Source organism: Salmo trutta, chromosome 23, assembly GCF_901001165.1.
Source record: "Salmo trutta chromosome 23, fSalTru1.1, whole genome shotgun sequence".
NCBI lineage: Eukaryota > Metazoa > Chordata > Actinopteri > Salmoniformes > Salmonidae > Salmo > Salmo trutta.
Genome location: NC_042979.1, coordinates 50,745,548 through 50,758,463, shown reverse-complemented (window position 1 = coordinate 50,758,463; position 12,916 = coordinate 50,745,548). Strand labels below are relative to the sequence as shown.

The following is a 12,916-nucleotide window of genomic DNA, read 5'->3' as shown; positions in this document are numbered from 1 at the left end:
CTTTATTGTTTTGTTTGGTGATTTTCAATTTATTAAACTATGTGGAACTCTACGCACGCTGCGTCTTGGTCTCCTTCTTACGACGGACGTGACAGAAGATCCTACCAAAAATGGACCAAGCCACGTGGCCAGGAGGAGTAGACATGGGAGGACATCCTGGACGGTAAAGGATCCTGGACGTGGGAGGAGATCCTGACCGGAAGGGATCGCCTCCCATGGGAACAAGTGGAAGCAGCAAGGGAGGAATGGCGACGAGACCGGGGGTCACGGCAATGACGGAAGCCCGAGAGGCAGCTCCAATTTTTTTGGTGGGGGGCACACGGGGAGATTGGCGGAGTCAGGGTTTAGACCTGAGCCAACTCCCCATACTTACCGTGGGGAGCGTGTGACCGGTCAGGCACCATGTTATGCGGTGATGCGCACTGCGTCTCCAGTGCGCATTCACAGCCCGGTGCACTCTGTGCCTGCGCCCCGCATTTGCTGTGCTGGAGTGGGCATTCAGCCAGGACGGATTATGCCGGCTCAGCGCTCCTGGCCTCAGGTGCGTCTCTTCGGCCCAGGATATCCTGAGCCGGCTCTGCGCACAGTGTCTCCGGTGCACCTTCACCCCGCATTTGCCGGGCGAATGTAAGCATCCAGCCAGGACGGGTTGTGCCAGCTCTACGCTCGAGACCTCCAGTGCGCCTCTACGGCCCAGTGTATCCGGTGCCTGCTCTACACACCAGGTTTCCAGTGCATCTCCCCAGTCCGGTGAGACCTGTTCCAGCTTCACGTACCAGGCCTCCAGTGTGTCTCCCAAGCCTGGTAAGCCCTGTGGCAGCTCCACGCACCAGGCTGCCAGTACGTCTCCTCAGTCCGGTGAGACCTGTTCCGGCTCCACGTACGAAGCCTCCAGTGATGATCCATGGTCCGAAGCCTCCAGTGATGATCCATGACACGAAGCCTCCAGTGATGATCCATGGCCCGGAGACTGTAGTGATGATCCATGGCACGAAGCCTCCAGTGATAATCCATGGCCCGGAGCCTCCAGTGATGATCCATGGCACGAAGCCTCCAGCGATGATCCATGGCACGGAGCCTGCAGCGACGGTCCCTGGTCCGGAGCCTCCAGCGGCGGTCTGCAGTCCAGATTCTCCAGTGGCGGTCTGCAGTCCAGAGCCTCCAGTGGCGGTCGGCAGTCCAGAGCCTCCAGCGGCGGTCGGCAGTCCAGAGCCTCCAGCGGGGGTTCCCAGTTCAGAACCTCCGGCGACAATCCACGGTCCGGTCCCTCCGGCGACAATCCACGGTCCGGTTCCTCCGGCGACGATCGACGGTCCGAAGCTACCGGCGACAGTCCAGGTCCTCTGGCGACGATCCACGGTCCGGAGCTTTCGGCGACGACCCCCGAAATAGAGTCGCCACCGAGGATGGCGGATCCGCGAGCAGAGTGGGGTCTACGTCCCGCACTGGAGCTGCCACCGAGGCTAGATGCCCACCCGGACCTTCCCCTACTGAGTCAGGTTTTGCGGCCGGAGTCCGCACCTTTGGGGGGGAGTACTGTCATGCCCTGACCATAGAGAGCCCTTTTATTTCTCTATTTGGTTAGGTCAGGGTGTGACATGGGTGGGTAGATCTAGGTTTATATTTCTTTGTTGGCCTAGTATGGTTCCCAATCAGAGGCAGTTGTTTATCATTGTCTCTGATTGGGGATCATACTTAGGCAGCCCTTTTTCCCACCTGTGATTGTGGGATCTTGTTTTTTTGGTTAGTTGCCTGTGAGCACGCCATTTGCTTCATGTTTTGTTTGTGCTTTATTGTTTTGTTTGGTGAGTTTCAATTTATTAAACTATGTGGAACTCTACGCACGCTGTGTCTTGGTCTCCTTCTTACGACGGATGTGACAGTCACCCTCTGAATCTGCTTGTCAGTTACACAGTACCAGTGAAATGTTTGGACACACCTACTCATTTAAAGGTTTTTGTTTATTTTTTCTATTTTCTACATTGTAGAATAATAGTTAAGACATCAAAACTATGAAATAACACATATGGAATCATGTAGTAACCAAAAAAGTGTTAAACAAATAAAAAAAAAAGTTAAAATTTTAGATTCTTCAAAGTAGCCACCCTTTTCCTTGATGACAGCTTTGCATACTCTTGGCATTCTCTCAACCAGCTTCACCTGGTATGATTTTCCAACAGTCTTGAAGGACTATTCTGAGCACTGCTTTTCCTTCACTCTGTGGTCCAACTCATCCCAAACCATCTCAATTGGGTTGGGTGGTTCTGGAGGCCAGGTCATTTGATGCAGGACTCCATCACTCTCTGTTATTTAATAGTTTTGATGTCTTCACTTCTTTTTCTACAATGCATAAAATATTTTAAATAAAGAAAAACCCTTAAATGAGTATGTGTGTCCAAAACTTTGACTGGTACAGTATATAGCTGAATATATCCTGTTCTCCAATTATATATAGCTGTGTTCTCCAGTTATATATAGCTGTGTTCTCCAGTTATATATAGCTGTGTTCTCCAGATACATATAGCTGTGTTCTCCAGTTATATATAGCTGTGTTCTCCAGATATATATAGCTGTGTTCTCCAGTTATATATACCGTGAGGGAAAAAAGTATTTGATCCCCTGCTGATTTTGTACATTTGCCCACTGACAAAGAAATTATCAGTCTATAATTTTAATGGTAGGTTTATTTGAACAGTGAGAGACAGAATAACAACAAAAAATCCAGAAAAACGCATGTCAAAAATGTTAGAAATTGATTTGCATTTTAATGAGGGAAATAAATATTTGACCCCCTCTCAATCAGAAAGATTTCTGGCTCCCAGGTGTCTTTTATGCAGGTAACGAGCTGAGATTAGGAGCACACTCTTAAAGGGAGTGCTCCTAATCTCAGTTTGTGAACTGTATAAAAGACACCTGTCCACAGAAGCAATCAATCAATCAGATTCCAAACTCTCTACCATGGCCAAGACCAAAGTGCTCTCCAAGGATGTCAGGGACAAGATTGTAGACCTACACAAGGCTGGAATGGGCTACAAGACCATCGCCAAGCAGCTTGGTGAGAAGGAGACAACAGTTTGGTGTGATTATTCGCAAATGGAAGAAACACAAAAGAACTGTCAATCTCCCTCGGCCTGGGGCTCCATGCAAGATCTCACCTCGTGGAGTTGCAATGATCATGAGAACGGTGAGGAATAAGCCCAGAACTACATGGGAGGATCTTGTCAATGATCTCAAGGCAGCTGGGACCATAGTCACCAAGAAAACAATTGGTATCACACTACGCAGTGAAGGACTAAAATCCTGTAGTGCCCGCAAGGTCCCCCTGCTCAAGAAAGCACATATACATGCCCGTCTGAAGTTTGCCAATGAACATCTGAATGATTCAGAGGACAACTGGGTGAAGGTGTTGTGGTCAGATGAGACCAAAATGGAGCTCTTTGGCATTAACTCAACTCGCCGTGTTTGGAGGAGGAGGAATGCTGCCTATGACCCCAAGAACACCATCCCCACCGTCAAACATGGAGGTGGAAACATTATGATTTGGGGGTGTTTTTCTGCTAAAGGGACAGGACAACTTCACCGCATCAAAGGGACGATGAACGGGGCCATGTACCGTCAAATCTTGTGTGAGAACCTCCTTCCCTCAGCCAGGGCATTGAAAATGGGTCGTGGATGGGTATTACAGCATGACAATGACTCAAAACACACGGCCAAGGCAACAAAGGAGTGTCTCAAGAAGAAGCACATTAAGGTCCTGGAGTGGTCTAGCCAGTCTCCAGACCTTAATCCCATAGAAAATCTGTGGAGGGAGCTGAAGGTTCGAGTTTCCAAACGTCAGCCTCGAAACCTTAATGACTTGGAGAAGATCTGCAAAGAGGAGTGGGACAAAATCCCTGAGATATGTGCAAACCTGATGGCCAACTACAAGAAACGTCTGACCTCTGTGATTGCCAACAAGGGTTTTGCAACCAAGTACTAAGTCATGTTTTGCAGAGGGGTCAAATACTTATTTCCCTCATTAAAATGCAAATAATTTTATAACATTTTCGACATGAGTTTTTTCTGGATTGTTTTGTTGTTATTCTGTCTCTCACTGTTCAAATAAACCTACCATTAAAATTATAGACTGATCATTTCTTTGTCAGTGGGCAAATGTACAAAACCAGCAGGTGATCAAATACTTTTTTCCCCTCACTGTATATATATAGCTGTGTTCTCCAGTTATATATATATAAAACTGTGTTCTCCAGTTATATATAGCTGTGTTCTCCAGTTACATATAGCTGTGTTCGTGTTTAGTCTGTAATGATATATCTGATTCAGTGTCACGTCCTGGCCAGTATATAAGGTTAATTGTTTTGTAGTTTGGTCAGGGCGTGACAGAGGGTATTTGTTTTATGTGGTTCAGGGTGGTGTGTTTGATTAAGGGTGTTTGATTTAGTATTTCCGGGGTTTTGGTTTATAGTCTGTTTATGTATTTCTATGTCTAGTCTGGTGAGTGTGTTTCTATGTTGGTTAATTGGGATTGGGACTCTCAGTTGAAGGCAGGTGTTGTCTATCTGCCTTTGATTGAGAGTCTCATATATAAGGGTGTGTTTGTGATTGGTGGGTGATTGTTCTGTGTTCAGCCCTAGGCTTTACCAGACTGTTTGTTGTTTGTTCATTTGCGTGTTTTGTTGTTTTGGAGTGTCCGTTTTGAAAGGTAATAAATCTAAAAATGAGTATACACGTACCTGCTGCATTTTGGTCCTCATTCACCAACGACAACCGTGACATTCAGAGGAGGAGCTGATGGATCTGTCTATAGTTTACAGTCTGTATATATATATATATATATATATATATCTGAAAACCCTGAAGTATGAGGTTGTGTTTTGAGTATCTAACCCTAGAGTGAGGGGAGGTTCAGAACAATCAATTTATATTTGTTTGCAAATCAAATGCACAAAATAAATGTCAATGACTGCATAACACGGTATATCGACACTAAGTACACTGGACTAATGTTACTGCTCTACCTTGTTTTACAGATGCCAAACATCATCCGGAAAGAAAAGATCACATCACATCTTAACAAAAAGAGCTAAATTGTAAGTACCTTCTTGATTTTCTGTAAGTGTTTTGAGAAGGCAATGGAAAATATGTTGTTGTGGGGGAGTTTAAAATAGGGGGGAGGGGTTCTAAGCTGACGTGTTTTAAGATGGTCATACTAAGCATCATTTTGCTATTTGATTTAGAATTTTAGGACCCATAAGTATAAAATAATATATATATATACAAATTATTAACAAAAAAATTGAATTTGGCCTTTACTACAATAGAGAAAAGCATAGAATAACACAGTTAAAACATACATCATAATGAACAAGGTTTTGAAGTGTCTGTCCTATATTTAGGATATATAAAAAAACTCAGCAATATATACAGTTAAAGTCGGACGTTTACATACACTTAGGTTGGAGTCATTAAAACTCGCTTTTCAACCACTCCACAAATTTCTTGTTAACAAACTATAGTTTTGGTAAGTCGGTTAGGACATCTACTTTGTGGAGTGGTGACACAAGTAATTTTTCCAAGAATTGTTTACAGACAGATTATTTCACTTATAATTCACAGTATCACAATTCCAGTGGGTCAGAAGTTTACATACACTAAGTTAACTGTGCCTTTAACAGCTTGGAAAATTCCAGAAAATTATGTCATGGCTTTAGAAGCTTCTGATAGGCTAATTGAAATCATATGAGTCAATTAGAGGTGTACGTGTGGATGTATTTCAAGGCCTACCTTCAAACTCAGTGCCTCTTTGCTTGACATCATGGGAAAATCAAAAGAAATCAGCCAAGACCTCAGAAAACATTGTAGACCTCCACAAGTCTGGATCATCCTTGGGAACAATTTCCAAATGCCTGAAGGTATCACGTTCATCTGTACAAACAATAGTACGCGTGTATAAACACCATGGGACCACGCAGCCGTCATACCGCTCAGGAAGGAGATGCGTTCTGTCTCCTAGAGATGAACGTACTTTGGTGCGAAAAGTGCAAATCAATCCAAGAACAACAGCAAAGGACCTTGTGAAGATGCTGGAGGAAACAGGTGAAAAAGTATCTATATCCACAGTAAAACGAGTCCTATATCGACATAACCTGAAAGGCCACTCAGCAAGGAAGAAGCCACTGCTCCAAAACCGCCATAAAAAAGCCAGACTATGGTTTGCAACTGCACATGGGGACAAAGATCGTACTTTTTGGAGAAATGTCCTCTTGTCTAATGAAAGAAAAATAGAACTGTTTGGCCATAATGACCATCGTTATGTTTAGAGGAAGAAGGGGGATGCTTGCAAGCCAAAGAACACCATTCCAACCATGAAGCACGGGGGTGGCAGCATCATGTTGTGGGGGTGCTTTGCTGGAGGAGGGACTGGTGCACTTCACAAAATAGATGGCATCATGAGGAAGGACAATTATGTGGATATATTGAAGCAACATCTCAAGACATCAGTCAGGGAGTTAAAGCTTGGTCGCAAATGGGTCTTCCAAATGGACAATGACCCCAAGCATAAGTTGTGGCAAAATGGCTTAAGGACAACAAAGTCAAGGTATTGGAATGGCCATCACAAAGCCCTGACCTCAATCCTATGGAAAATTTGTGGGCAGAACTGAAAAAGCATGTGCAAACAAGGAGGCCTACAAACCTGACTCTGTTACACCAACTCTGTCAGGAGGAATGGGCCAAAATTCACCCAACTTATTGTGGGAAGCTTGTGGAAGGCTACCCGAAATGCTAACAAATACTAATTGAGTGTATGTAAACTTCTGACCCACTGGGAATGTGTTGGAAGAAATAAAAGCTGAAATAAATAATTCTCTCTACTATTATTCTGACATTTCACATTCTTAAAATAAAGTGGTGATCCTAACTGATCTAAGACAGGGAAATTTTACTTGGATTAAATGTCAGGAAATGTGAAACTGAGTTTAAATGTACTTTGTTAAAGTGTATGTAAACTTCCGACTTCAACTGTATATATATATATATATATATATATATATATATTTTTTAACGCGTTTTTGGGCACAAAACTACTTCCATTCATCCTTTAAATCGGTACTGGTTATTTTCAGACGGGTTCAGTGACAATGATTTCCGGCTGTAGTTCTGCCACCTTTCACCGCAGATGCGGAAGTGCGACATGACATGACATAGGTGGATGCGGTGGATTGAGACGTATCCAACGCACGGGTGCCACACCCCTTGACTTTTAAAATTAAACACTAATATATTTTCATTAGATAAGTATCCACGCCCCTTGACTTTTCACACATTTTATTGTGCTATAATGGATTCATTTGTTCTTTTTTTGTCAACGATCTACACAAAATACTCTAATGTCAAAGTGGAAGAAATATGCTAACATTTGTAAATAATTAATGAAAAATTAAACACTAATATATTTTCATTAGATATGTATTCAACCCCTTGAGTCAATACATGTTACACTCATTTTGGCAGCAATTACAGCTGTGAGTCTTTCTGGGTAAGTCTCTAAGAGCTTTGCACACCTGGATTGTGCAACATTTGCCCATTTTTTTTTTTTTTACATTCTTCAAACTCTGTCAAATTGGTTGTTGCTCATTGCTCGACAACCATTTTCAGGTCTTGCCATAGATTTCCAAGCAGATTTAAGTGAAAACTGTAACTCGGCCACTCAAACACTGTCTTCTTGGTAAGCAACTCCAGTGCAGATTTGGCCTTGTATTTTAGATTACTGTCCTGCTGAAAGGTAAACTTGCCTCCCAGTGTCTGGTGGAAAGCAAACAGAACTAGGTTGTCCTTTAGGATATTGCCTGTGCTTATCTCTATTCCATTTCATTTTTATCCTGAAAAACTCCCTGGTCCTTGCCAATGACAAGCATACCCATAACATTATGCAGCCACCACTATGCTTGGAAATATGGAGACTGGTACTCATGGATGTGATTTGCCCCGAACAGCAATTGTATTCAGGACAAAAAGTGTATTGCTTTGCCACATTTATGCCACATTTATTTTTGCAGTATTACTTTAGTGCCTTGTTGCAAACAGGATTCATGTTTTGGAATATTTTTATTCTGTGCAGGCTTCCTTCCTTTCACTCTGTCAATGAGGTTAGTATTGGGGAGTAACTACAGTGTTGTTGATCCATCCTCAGTTTTCTCCTATCACAGCCATTCAACTGTAACTGTTTTAATGTCACTGTTGGCCTCATGGTGACATCCCTGAGCGGTTTCCTTCCTCTCCAGCAACTGAGATAGGAAAGATGTCTATCTTTGTAGTGACTGGGTGTATTGATACACCATCCAAAGCATAATTAATAACTTCACCATGCTCAAAGGGATATTCAATGCTTTTCGTATTTTTACCCATCTACCAATAGGTTATCTTCTTTGAGAGGCATTGGAAAACCTCCCTGGTCTTTGTGTTTGAATCTGTGTTTGAAATTCACTGCTCAACTGAAAGACCTTACAGATAATTGTATGTGTGGGGTACAGAGATGAGGTAGTCATTCAGGAAATCATGTTAAACACTATTATTGCACACAGAGTGAGTCCATGCAATGTATTATTTTACTTGTTAAGGACATTTTTACTCCTGAACTTATTTAGGCTAACAAAGGGGTTGAATACTTATTGACTCGACATTTCAGCTTTTAATGTTTAATTCATTTGTAAACATTTTGGGGTATTATCTGTAGGCCAGGGACACATTTTTTTTTATTTTAAATTAAATTGCATTTTAAATTCACGCTGTAACACAACTAAATGTGGAAGAAGTCAAAGGGTGTGAATAGTTTCTGAATGCACTGTGGGGTCTGAAAAGACTGATAAAGATGAGCACAAATTACTGTATAAAATAAATAATTTGCAACCTTTTACGTTAGAGGCTGCTGCCCTATATACATAGACTTGGAATCACTGGCCACTTTAATAACGGAACACTAGCCACTTTAATAATGTTTAAATAATGTTTACATACTGCTTTAATCATCTCATATGTATATACTGTATTCTATTCTACTGTATTTTAGTCAATGCCACTTTGACATTGCTCAATCTAATATTTACACATTTCTTAATTAATTTATTTTACTTTTGTCACGTCCTGACCAGTAATAGGGGTTATTTGTATTGTAGTTTGGTCAGGACGTGGCAGAGGGTATTTTGTTTCATGTGGTGCAGGGTGGTGGTTTGCTTAGAAGGGTGTTTGATTTATTTTTCCGGGTTTTAGGTTATATTCTGTTTTTTGTATTTCTATGTTCTCTCTAGTTTAGTATTTCTATGTTAGGTAATTGGGTGTTGGACTCTCAATTGGAGGCAGGTGTTTGTAGTTGCCTTTGATTGAGAGTCCTATATATAGGTATGTGTTTTGTTTGTGTTTTGTGGGAGATTGTTCTGTGTATAGCCTTGTGCCTTACCAGACTGTTATTCGTCATTGTGTTTTGTGTGCGTGTTTATTTTGGTTTCCCTTCTTTTCCTTAATAAAGAAGATGAGTACATACGATCTCGCTGCGTATTGGTCCGACAATGATTTCTCTTTATCGTCTGACGAAGAAGTGTGTGACAACTTTAAGATTTGTGTTTATTGTTTTGAATTGTGAGATACTACTGCACTGTTGGAGCTAGGAACACAAGCATTTCACTACACTCGCAATAACATCTGCTAAATATGTGTATGTGACCAATAAAATTTGATTTGCATTCAAATTCTGAGCTATATTTTATGCTCAAAAACGTTTATTTTATTATACTTTTATATTATATTTTATATTAATACAATTGCTCAGAATTTTTTTTTATTAACAAGTAATATTTTTTTCTCCCAAAAAGGTAGGGCTCAAAATTATTGACACCCCTGTTTTCAATACCTTTCAATACCTCACCTGACCACATCAATCATTTTTGACCCCACTGTAGGTTATATAATATACTAAACATAATACACATGGTATAATATGATAGTAATGATGTCATAACTTTGACTCACCAGGGAACTTGGAAGTCCTGAACCATCTGGACAAGAACCTGAGGTCCTATGAACCTTAGGAGTGAAATGGAGGTGGAGTGAAACCAACTAAAACAGACAACTATGAAAAAGGACAAAAAAAGGACGTGAAGATGTTTGACAATACAACATGTGACCTCGTCCCCCAACCAATCCTTGACAGTCTCTGACATGGAGCATGGAGGAAACAAATAAAGACTTTGTCTACTACTCTGACACCAGGTCCAAACCTAGAACAATATTAAATACTACTGCAGTGAAATGCTACAGCAGACAGCCTGTATATATTCCACCTACCATCCCAGGATACACACAGAACCAATCAGCTATGAAGGACTCAGATCTTTGTTGGTGTTCCAATACAATGATTGAACTCTTTTCATCACAATGTATCTATATGTGTTTGTTTATCTATCTGATCTGATTAAATGACTGACTACATTACTGATTACATTACTATGATCCTGTTCATGACACGTCACATGTTAAAGGAGGTTAAAGGTCAGAAGTGAAATACATCAACAGAGAACAGTAGAAACAGCCCCTCACCCCTCCTAGTTAAGAACATATCATGGATAAATTGTCATGAGTACAAAATCAATAATGTTATTATTACAAACTGTTAATGTATTTAAATATGTCCTTGTTGTTTCTATACTATTTATGTGGATAAATAAAAAGTCTATACAAGAATTAAACAAAGTACTGTGGAATCCTAATTATTACTTTGGTGTTAATTTGGTGAGAAGAAATTGTTTTATAAGACGGGATAGGGTTAGTTTAGGGTTAGGTTAGGGTCAGGGTTAGGGTTAGGTTAAGGTTAGGGTTAGGTTAGGGTTAGGGTTGGGTTAGGGTTAGGGTTTGGGTTAGGGTTAGGTTGGGTTAGGGATAGGGTTAGGGTTAGGGTTAGGGTTAGGTTAGGGTTCGGGTTAGGTTGGGTTAGGGTTAGGGTTGGGTTGGGTTAGATGGTAGATAGTGTATAGGTACAGGGTTAGATGGTGTATAGGTACAGGGTTAGATGGTGTATAGGTACAGGGTTAGATAGTGTATAGGTACAGGGTTAGATAGTGTATAGGTACAGGGTTAGATAGTGGATAGTGTATAGGTACAGAGTTAGATAGTGTATAGGTACTGGGTTAGATAGTGTATAGGTACAGGGTTAGATAGTAGATAGTGTATAGGTACAGGGTTAGATAGTGTATAGGTACAGGGTTAGATAGTGTATAGGTACAGGGTTAGATGGTGTATAGGTACATGGTTAGATAGTAGATAGTGTATAGGTACATGGTTAGATAGTGTATAGGTACAGGGTTAGATAGTAGATATTGTATAGGTACAGGGTTAGATAGTGTATAGGTACAGGGTTAGATAGTAGATAGTGTATAGGTTCAGGGTTAGATAGTGTATAGGTACAGGGTTAGATAGTGTATAGGTACTGGGTTAGATAGTGTATAGGTACAGGGTTAGATAGTGTATAGGTACAGGGTTAGATAGTAGATAGTGTATAGGTACAGTGTTAGATAGTAGATAGTGTATAGGTACAGGGTTAGATAGTGTATAGGTACAGGGTTAGATAGTGTATAGGTACAGGGTTAGATAGTGTATAGGTACAGTGTTAGATAGTGTATAGGTACAGGGTTAGATAGTGTATAGGTACAGGGTTAGATGGTAGTTAGTGTATAGGTACATGGTTAGATAGTGTATACGTACAGGGTTAGATAGTGTATAGGTATAGGGTTAGATGGTAGATAGTGTATAGGTACAGTGTTAGATAGTGTATAGGTACAGGGTTAGATAGTGTATAGGTACAGGGTTAGATAGTGTATAGGTACAGGGTTAGATAGTGTATAGGTACAGGGTTAGATAGTGGATAGTGTATAGGTACAGGGTTAGATAGTGTATAGGTACGGGTTAGATAGTGTATAGGTACAGGGTTAGATGGTGTATAGGTACAGGGTTAGATAGTGTATAGGTACAGGGTTAGATAGTGTATAGGTACTGGGTTAGATAGTGTATAGGTATAGGGTTAGATGGTAGATAGTGTATAGGTACAGGGTTAGATAGTGTATAGGTACAGGGTTAGATAGTGTATAGGTACAGGGTTAGATAGTGTATAGGTACAGGGTTAGATAGTGTATAGGTACAGGGTTAGATAGTGTATAGGTACAGGGTTAGATAGTGTATAGGTACTGGGTTAGATAGTGTATAGGTACAGGGTTAGATAGTGTATAGGTACAGGGTTAGATAGTAGATAGTGTATAGGTACAGGGTTAGATAGGTATAGGTACAGGGTTAGATAGTGTATAGGTACAGGGTTAGATAGTGTATAGGTACTGGGTTAGATAGTGTATAGGTACAAGGTTAGATAGTGTATAGGTACAGGGTTAGATAGTGTATAGGTACAGGGTTAGATAGTAGTTAGTGTATAGGTACAGGGTTAGATAGGTTATAGGTACAGGGTTAGATAGTGTATAGGTACAGGGTTAGATAGTGTATAGGTACAGGTTAGATAGTGTATAGTACAGGGTTAGATAGTGTATAGGTACAGGGTTAGATAGTGTATAGGTACAGGGTTAGATAGTGTATAGGTACAGGGTTATATAGTGTATAGGTACAGGGTTAGACAGTAGATCGTGTGTAGGTACAGGGTTAGATGGTGTATAGGTACAGGGTTAGATAGTGTTTAGGTACAGGGTTAGATAGTGTATAGGTACAGGGTTAGATAGTGTATAGGTACAGGGTTAGATAGTGTATAGGTACAGGGTTAGATAGTAGATAGTGTATAGGTACAGGGTTAGATAGTAGATAGTGTATAGGTACAGGGTTAGATAGTAGATAGTGTATAGGTACAGGGTTAGATAGTGTATAGGTACAG

At 41.0% G+C, this 12,916-nt stretch overlaps 1 pseudogene; it reads left to right on the top strand.

Annotated features, from left to right (window-relative positions):
* The window catches only part of LOC115159838 (SKI family transcriptional corepressor 2-like), a 40,963-nt pseudogene extending 30,237 nt beyond the window's left edge, over positions 1-10,726 (top strand).
* Positions 10,727-12,916: the final 2,190 nt, after the last annotated feature.